The following is a 9,346-nucleotide window of genomic DNA, read 5'->3' as shown; positions in this document are numbered from 1 at the left end:
TCACCACTTCCTCCGCCTTTTCCAGGGGGATCTCGGTGCAGAGGCAAGCAAATGATCTAACTGACCCCTCTAGACTGCCCAGAGCCGAAGCAGGGTAATTGCGCGCTGGGCTTGCGAAACAAATTCGAAGTTCCACGGGATTGAGAATGCCCTAGCCAGACCCTTATTCCGACACCCGCCGAGATTACAGTTAATCTCGCGAGAGCTCTAGCAAGGCCCGGCCGCAGAGGGCGGCGGCGCGATGTTAGGGAAGCGCCCCAGACCGCGCCCCCTCTGGCGCAGCTGGGAGAGGCACTATCGGGAGAGGCCCGCGGCGCGCACGCGCAGGTGAGCGGGGCGAGAGCGAGGGCTTGAGGGCGGGGGGCGGGGCCTTGCGTTGCGCCGCGGGCACGTCCCTGCGCGTACTCAGTATTTAATGTCTCTGTGTTCCAACGGCCTGGGCGAGCACGTGGGGCAGCGGCCGGAGCGCGCCGCTTTGGGGCCGGGCCTCTGGGGCCGAGTAGGGGGTCGGGGGGCGGCGGCGGGCGAGGACCCTGTATCCCGACAGTGGCCGAGGAGCTGGTAAGTTGGACCCGCTGGAGGCGGCTGGCCCCGGGACCACCTACCGAGGCCTGAGTACGACGCTGTCGGGGTGATGGGGAACCTAGGGTGCAGGTGCGGAGCGCAACACGCGTTCCTTGTGTCCTGCATGCCAGAGGCTCCGGACGCCGCGTGCGGGCGGAGGGGCTCTGGCCCACCGTCTGCTGTCAAGCAGGCCCTTCTTTCCTTTCCGTCTCCTGCGCGCCCCCTCATCTTCCCGGTCTGGATTGTCTGCCCGTCGGCTCCTGCTGACAGATCGCGTGTGCGTGATTGGGGCGGCGCTCTGTAGCCGGGAGGTGACCCCCACGCGCGTCATTATCCTCGGGGGCGGGGGGGGGCGAGGACGCGACTCCTGGGCCACCTTTTTGCGGCTTAACTTTTCCAGAGCGCGCACACCCTCGCGTGAGACAGACCTGAGCGCGTCCCACCCAAGGTCGCCTAACCCACACGCATTTACTTTTCAAAGGTCGTGTGTACCCGGTCTGAGCCGGGAGAGGTGGTGGCGGGGCGTGTTGTGGGCAGGGCCAGGTTCTCAGAAGGGTGAGGAGGTGCTCCAAGGCCCGCGGGGCACCCCTTTCTCCCTTCCAAGGGGTTAGAGTTGAATTGGTCACTCAGGAACGTCACGCAACTTCTGGGCCCCTTTGGCTCGTCCTAGGTTGTTCCCCTTCTAGGTCCGGCAATGACAAACCCGAGCAGATAGTCCAGCTCCTAAAGAGTTAGTTGTGTGTGGCAAACCCAGGGAAAAGGCTCCGTTTGCTGAACGGGGAGCCTGGGCTAGGCGACCAATTGAGATTGGATAGTTAGAATCGTGGGACAGTTAGAACCGAGTTAGGGTCGCGACGTTAAAGACTTGGTGTCTCTGGAGAGAATTAGTATTTGCAATCCTTTAAAGGGTGTCCTGAGGGGCAGCGGCCATCGGGTCCTGTTTGGTGTCCCCGCTGACTTGCCCCAGGGCGCGTAGGTCACGTGTGGCGCTCCGCCGGCACCTCGATACCTTCCTACTGGCTGTCTGGAAAGACTAGCTACTTTCGCGGATTCGGGTCTCTGTGTGCTTGGAGAGGTCGTCGTCTTGGACACCTCGGCGCGGCCTTTCACTGGTTCCATTCTTTTTTGCCCTTGGGTACGGTTCCTCCCATTTCCCTTCCAGGGGAGGCATGAGGAAGAAAGGAGCTGTTGGTGTTGGGCGGCGGTGTAGAGCCGACCGGGACTGCGTGTAAGCTCTGGGCCTTTCGCGATCTTCCTCTCCAGCGGTGATGCCTAGGCTGGCCGTTGTCTTCCCACCCCTCCACCGCCGCTAACACAAACCCGGTGTACTTCGTTCCAGGTGTGAGTGGAGGCCTCTCAAGCCAGGTAGGGTGCCTGGGCAGGACAATTAGATTAAACTAGCTGTCTTTCACCTACTGAAGTTCATGCTATTTGGTGTATAAATTTATCTTCTGCAGGGGAATCTGGGCTGCTGGACACCTGGTACAATCCTATCTGTTGATTGGTTTGCTATTATGCTCGCCCCTCCCCACGCCCCACCACTCCCTCCCACTGTCGCAATTCCTGATGAATACTTCACAATGAGCTATTAATTCTGGCAAACAGTATCCTTACCGTGCACTTGTAAGGAAGTCCTTCCCAACATTAAAAAAAAAAAATTTAGAAAGCAAAACTTGGACTCTTAGTAAGCCCCACCCACCCATCCCTTTGCTCTTAAAGGTACAGAGCATCTTGAAATGAAGAGAGGGCAGCATGCATGGTATGGTCATATATCGGATTCCTCTGCTCTTGGCATTCAAGTGATTCACCTGCTTATTTAAGGTTTTCTGAGCACTAGAAACGTGTGATGTTATGTTTTTGGAGCTTTTTGACTTGTGTTGAACCTGTCTTCTTTTACCTCTTAACTAGCTTTATAGGTTCTGGGTAGTGATTCCTGTGTATATCCTCAGAGGAAGTTGTCACTAGGCCAGAGGAGGTCCTCTGGATCCTACAGGTATGCAAATCACCGAAGCTTCAGTGCTGACCTGGATTAAACAGGCTTCATTGTCATGAGTATTGTTAGGTGATGGCCTAGAATTTGCAGGTAACTGATCCTGTCCAAGCCGGGGATTGAGACAAGTCTAATGGATTTGTGTCTTAATGGAGCCCTGTGTGTGACTGACTGTCCGTCCCATCTCCCAGCTGTATTGAGGAAATACATTCACACGTGGCCACTGCAGGGTGACGGCGAAGGTGTTTGTTGTAAGTGGCCTGCTCAGGTGCCAAGTAGATGCGTCTCCAGTATAAGGTTGCTGAGCATCAGTATTTTAAAGCAATTTGTTTTGCTAAACCTGGTAACCCAACTTAATGGTGGGCTTTGGACCTGTGTCCTAGCCGTCATTTGTAGGTTAAGGCTTTACAGTGTTCCCTCTCCTCATCCTACAGTCAAGTTGGAATATTTGTGAGACTCGGCATTGTGCATGATAGTTGCTCAAGCATTATTTTTATTCCCTCCTAAAGAATCTCTGAGACTGACATTTTCTCTTGAATCACTTGAATGATTTAAATTTTGTTAAAGGTACCCTCCCCCCAGCGTCTGGTTTGGAAACTTGGTTGGAAGGAAGAGGAAAACAAATTGGCTTCCCCACACTGCCAGCCAGCCTCCTGGCTGTAGCCTGCAACGGACATGACTTGTGCTCGTTTCTGGGCTTTGAGGAGTGGGCACCCCCTGTGCCTGGTGAGCTGGCGCCTCCCAGCACATTCTCCCCGGGCCACTCCTCCCTACTTTTCCCAGCGAGTCTAGAATGAGAGGGTTTCTCCTCAGCTTGGTCTGTTGTCCCTGCTGTGAGGAAGCCAACAGTTTTGTGTACAAGTTAGTACCCTCAACTTGCCGGGCTGAGGGGTATTCCTCCACTCCGGGGAGGTGCTGAACCCTACCGGCCTCTGATCCCATTTAAGTCATGTCATTCTGTTTGAGCTGCTGGTCTGCGTGGGATGTAATTTAATCCTAATCTTTGCTTCCTAGGGCAAGTTCTGTTTCTCCCACGTCCCTTTCTGGTATCATGCCTCACTCAGTTTTACCCTTTTGGTCACTTAACACTAAGTACCCATTGTATGTGGCACTCCACTGAGCAGCCTGCTGGCCCTGGTTTTAGAGCTGGGTGGTGGAAACCACCAGTGACAGTGTTTTGAGTAGGACAGAATCAGGCTGGAGAAGTGGCTGGTGAGGGTGTGGGAACTAAAATTTAGAGGATGCCTTTTCCTTGACAGTTACTGTGCTAGGTGAGTTGTGAGCAAACACCTCCCTAATTGTTTAATCCTCACACCTCTGAGTACATTCGAGGGTGAAGCTGGGAGGTCATTCAGGATTGTTTCAATGGTGAATAGAAATACAAAATTGAGAGACAGAGAAACTGGCAAGTGTGGTTTGGAATTAAACTTGGTCTTCTGGAGGGCTTCTGTGAGAACAGCCAAGGCACACTCAAATCCATGGGCTTTTCTCCTAATCTTCCTGTTGCTTTCTAAGCAGATTGTTGGAGTGAAGGAGTGTGTGTTGTCGTTTAGCATTCTGAGGACTTTTAGTAATGAGTGGCTTTCAAGATGTCCTAATCCTTAACTTTCCTTTCCTCCTACTAAAAGGTTCATTCTGGCCCTGGCTGGTATGGCTCAGTGGATTGAGCAGTGGCCTGCAAACCAAAAAAGGTCACAGGTTCAATTCCCAATCAGGACACTTGCCCTGGTTGCAGCCCAGGTCCCCAGTTGAGGACGTGTGAGAGGCAACCAATTGATGCACTGCCTCTGTCACATTGATGTTTCTTTCCCTCTTTCTTCCTCCCTTTCCCTCTTTCTGAAAAGTAAATAAATAAAATCTTTAAAAAAATAAAAGGTTTGTTTTGTCCAGGTCCTTGCCATTTGGATGCTTCCATAATCCGGTTTGATAGTTTGCCATAGTCAATAGTAAACATTCTGTCCCCATCTAGTAATACTGGCTCACTGCCTTCCCTGAACCCGCCTCACCGAGGCCCACGCACTTAGGAACAAAGCAGTGTCCCAGGTGAGTTCGGGAAGTAAAGGTACACAGTGCTGCAGGCCGATAAGGCTTGTTTCACCACTGGGCTTAGCTGGCGAGAGCCCTGAATTGGGGGTGAGGGCTTCGTATAGCTTTCAGGGGCAAAACCTGGATGTGGCTCTAGGCAGTTCTGTTGGCACTCTGGGGTCTCTGTTTCTTCAGCTGGTGAAAGGGTTGGTCACCATCAAAGGCATTCAGATTCTGACCCCCGATCCCTGTTAGTCTGCAGTGCCTGGGGGATCCTGGAAGGGTGGAGTTGCCTGCAGGGTTGTGTATGGGGAGGAGGGGTTTGGGGCCAGGGTGCACGGTCCAGTGGATAGTGCCAGTCAAAGACTTAAAAACACCCAATCAGCCTTTTTTACCCACATCTCAAGTTCTCTTAGCTCTAAGGTGCTACTGTGCTAAATATTTTTTATTTTATAATCTCTGTTTTCATTTAAATTGATTTTTAGGGGAGAGGGTCTAGAGCTCCTTGGCCTATAGGGTAGCAACTGGTCATGTGTGACTAGTTAAATTTACGCTTTAAGCATAAAATAAAATTTAAAAATTAGTTTCTTGGTGATGTTAGTTACATTTCAAGTGTGCAGCAGCCCCACGTGGCCAGCAGCTACAGCGCTGAGCAGTGCGGGCCTGGAGTATTTTTGTCATCCCAGAAAGTTTGGTCGGAACCTAGTCCTTTGCCCAGCTCTAAAAGCTAAAGCATCATGCTTTGGCTTTGTCTTTCATAGCCACAAACCAAGCAGCTCTAGTGACAGCCCTGGCCGGTGTGGCTCAGTTGGTTGGAGTGTTGTCCCACAAACCCAAGGGTCACAGGTTTGATTCCTGGCCACCGCACATGCCTGGCTTATGGGCCACGTATGGTAGGTGGCTGACTGGTGTTTCTCTCTCACATCGCTGTTTCTTTCCCTCTTCCCTTCCCTCTCTCTAATATCAATGGGCATGTCCTCTGGTGAGGATAAAGAATAAAAATAGATAAAACGTTAAAAAAACCCACGGCCTTGGTGACAAATTACTTATCAGCTCTCTCCATGACATATTGAAGAAGCAGGTTGTGGTCTGCCAGTTTGGAGGGCAGTGGCCAGTTACAAACCAGTGTGAGGAGTGGACCTGTTCCTGTGGGAATGGGACCCCGAAGCAAAGAGCCAGATGCCAAGCCCTTGGAAAGCTGGTTTTAGAGCCTGTTTATTATCATAAAGGTCTTTGCTCGTTCTCTAAGGCCTGTGCTCACTGCCCTTGGTGTCCCTCCTCCACCTGAATGCTTCCTGCAGGGCCCCACGGTGGGCCCTCTGCTACACAGTCCGCAGATCCTTGGAGACAGATGTCGTGTCAATTCCACCCCCACTCCACCTCAGCCTTGGGAGGCCTGTCCTACAGACAGCACTCACCGGGAGAGTTGCCCTGCAGGGGGAGGCCCGAGGCATTGGGCGGGGGCAGCTCTGGATGCCCCCTCTAGTCTTGGGCATGCTCAGTTCGAATGCTGCTAGGCTGACCTTTGGCATACAATGTGAGCTCTCTTCCCTTGGAGTCAGATACCCTACGTTGCATAATAGACACTAAGCACTTACTATATACCTTGTATCCTAGGAGGTTTCTTTCTAAACTGTTCCCTTTTTAATTCTCTCTCAGCCCTGTAAGACCAGGTGTTTCAACTTTGTGTGTGAGGAAACTAAGGCCCTGAGGAAGGTGGGGTGACTTTGGACGGGTATCAGGGTTCTGTGTCTGTAGCTCCAGGCTTTATGAGATGTTTCTTACTTACTGCCCCATCGATGCTCCCGCCTCATGCAGAAAACAAAACTGAGTTTTTAAAAGATCAAAACTCATTTATCTCACAAGCTGAGTCAGACTGTTGGGTTTTGAGTCATTTCAGCCACACTGCAGCTCTGTGGTAGAGGTATTTGTATTCCATTTTACAGGACATTTTCATTTGACAGGAAACTGAAGTTCAGGATCCTACTCCTTAAGGCTCTTGTCTTTCCAAAGCCCTGTTTTGTCATCAGAATTATGCAACCAGCGGGCGCATTTGAGCTACACAAATAATGGCTGTGACTGAGAAAGCCCTGTAGACCGTAGCTGTGCTGGAGGCCCTGGAAAACTGCTCTGAAGACTTTGGTTTAGCTCAGTGGCCTCGCAGAGAAGGCAGCCTTGAAGGCACTCATTCCCTGGCTAATAATAATACGGCCTGTCAGTCCTCACATGGAGGTCACGAGACCGTCCCCTGGCCCTCGGCAGGGCTGCCTGGCAGTAGCTCCGTCCCTGCCGGTGGAGGCAGCAGGGTTTGTTCAAGCCTAGCCCTCAGCCACACACTGCATCGCCACTCCCACCCCCTTCTCCTCCAACCTTGGCTGGGACAGCAGAGCTGAGGGCCAGCTCGGTCTTCTGTGAATCTTCTTGTTCCTCCTTCCTGTCCCTCCAAAGAGAAAGGAGCAGGAGGGACTTGCCCTGAACCTGCCTTGGAAGGAGGCCTGCACTCTGACAGGCCTCGAGCTGTCTCCCGCTGAGAAAAGGCTGTGCTGAGAAAAGCCCCCTTCCTTTGTCCTTTGACTTTGGTGAGGCCCACACGGCCCAGCGTGTGCCGCTGTGCTATTTTTGGCAGGTGGTATTCTTGAGGAGGGCCAAGTGCATGTGGCTTCAGTGCGAAGGGCAGGTCCTGAGGCCGAAGCTGCCGCCGCTTTCTAATCAGAAGAGGAAAGAGAAGAAAGCCACCCTGGAAGCTATCACGGGGTGTTGGTGGAGGGGAGAGGTAGCTGCTTAAGAGGTCCCTGGGGCTGCCTTTTCTATTCTGGATCCGTGGCAGGGGCCCAACCGTGCCTCCTGGGCCAGGCAGGCATGTGACCGAGGCAGCCCAGCGAGCCCCGGAACCCAGGACTGCTGTCCTGGGGAACGGCAGCCCGTTGCTGCCCCAGCAGCCAACTTCTCAGGAAATCATCTAACCCCATTTTCACGGGAAGTCAGCCAACCTGAGGACAGGCTACTAGATGGACATGAAAACTCTGTAAACTGTGGATCTGCCGGCTACATGCATACTGGTGCACTCGGGCTTTGTCCGAAATGAAAGGCGGGAGAGGAGGCAGAGCCGTGTACCTCGGGTTCTCACAGGGAGCCAGCGGGAGGGGGCTGAAGAGATGTGGAAAAGGAGTCCAACAAATAAGTTCTGTCCCACACCGCCATCCTTTCTTCTCCTGCCCTGTTTTTTATTCGCTCCTCCTTTTCTCTTGGATCTGGCAACTCTGGCCCATCTATCTGTTTCTGATTAAGAAAGCTTCAAGCCATATAAGGCCCTCTATTGCCTATGGTTTATGTTGGCTGGAGAGTGAGGTTGTTTTTGCAAAGCGTATTTCAAGGAAGTGGCAAGGGCTTATGTGGGGCTGAGCGCGTGCGTGTCCCTGTCCTCATCCACTACCCGACCCCCCACACGGAGGCTAATAAGTGGCGTGACCCCAGGGCTTTGTACGAAAGCATTTGCTAAGAACTCGAAGTATCAATAAAAAGCGGGCCTGTTTACCCACACGTTATGCACCTGCCATGCTACCAGCTACAGAGGCACCCTGCTTCTGGAACAGATTCTGGAATCAGCCTCTGATGAGCAGTTTAGAAACTATAGCCCCGTGGCTACTGGGGCAAGGTGGCCTCTCTCTCTGGAGGAAGTGTGGTGAAACCCCTCCTCTGGGTTCCTGACCTTCAGCAGTGTGTCTGCCCAGGGAGGCTGGGGAGCGATTTCTCTGGCAGCAGCCTTCCAACCTCTTCAGCTCCCTTTCTTGCTGCCTCTTCAGTCAGCCAAGCTCATTTCTGCTTCAGGACTTGGGCGTGTGTTCTCCCTGCCTGGAACTTTCTCCCCCTCTCCTTTCCTTCCTCTCAGACCTTGGCACAGCTGCCCCTCACTGTTCCAGCTCTGCCGCCACCTCTTGGGAGAGGTGCCCTCTGACCGTTCTGTCTCAAGCGCCCCCTCTCCCACACACCCCTTATCCAGCCTCTCTCCACCTGGGCCCCTCATCTAAACCACAGAGCACGGGAAGAGGACTGAGTGGCTGTTTCTCAGCTCCCCCAGGCAGCACCATTCTAGATGCCCCGGAGTATATAGTTGATTCCTCGGGTCTAAGGGATGCCTGGGGCTCAGTTCTCTGCAGCGGTTGAGAGGCTCCAGGTTTATTACGTTTTGTCCCTGCCTCTGTGCAGTATCTTGAGATCTGAAATGTGACTCCCTACCTACCTACCCCTCCATCCACCTTGCTTCCTGAGGGTTTGTGCACATCCAGCAGAACCTGGCTCGCAGTGGGGTATTCAGATCTTTGTGAAATGATTAGGCCCATGGGGTGGACCTCAGTGGGGTGGGAGCCAGGTGCTCCAGCTCCGAAAGTCCTATCAATAAGTGTGTTCTCTTTGTGATTATTGTTGTCAGCGGGGCTGTTGGGGGGTGGGGACAGTGGTCTTTGAAACAAAAATTAGCATCAATTGTTATGGGAAAATAAAGCATTATAAATTTGCATGTAGATGACATACATATTTATTTTGATGGTTAAACATAAAGCTGTATGGTAATAGAGCATCCATTGCCACTTAACACTTCAGAATATGTTAATTTTCTGTGAAAGCATCGCTTGTAGGAAGTTTTGATTTTGACTACGTACAAGGTATGGAAGAACAGCCGTTTGCCCTGAGTACCCTTCTACCTGCCCTGTTCTCTCCTGGAGCAGCTGCTTTCATTCTTCTGGTTGTCCTCCGCGCCTCTGTATTTCC

General features: G+C 52.5%; 1 protein-coding gene across 3 annotated transcripts in view; it reads left to right on the top strand.

The window, feature by feature from the left end:
- The first annotated feature begins 352 nt into the window (after positions 1-352).
- Positions 353-9,346, top strand: part of AKAP1 (A-kinase anchoring protein 1) — a 31,612-nt gene continuing 22,618 nt past the window's right edge. The window contains exon 1 of one of the 3 annotated variants that reach the window (XM_028519705.2): positions 353-561. The gene's annotated coding sequence lies outside the window, so the exon portion shown is untranslated. Of the gene's footprint in view, positions 562-1,748; positions 1,930-9,346 lie in introns of those variants that run through there. The other 2 variants (XR_004904895.1, XM_036033698.1) reach the window with 2 other exon arrangements.

The sequence above is a fragment of the Phyllostomus discolor genome, chromosome 8 (assembly GCF_004126475.2).
Source record: "Phyllostomus discolor isolate MPI-MPIP mPhyDis1 chromosome 8, mPhyDis1.pri.v3, whole genome shotgun sequence".
Classification (NCBI taxonomy): Eukaryota; Metazoa; Chordata; class Mammalia; order Chiroptera; family Phyllostomidae; genus Phyllostomus; species Phyllostomus discolor.
Note: the sequence above shows the minus strand (reverse complement) of the source record. Positions and strands in the feature narration are given on the sequence as shown.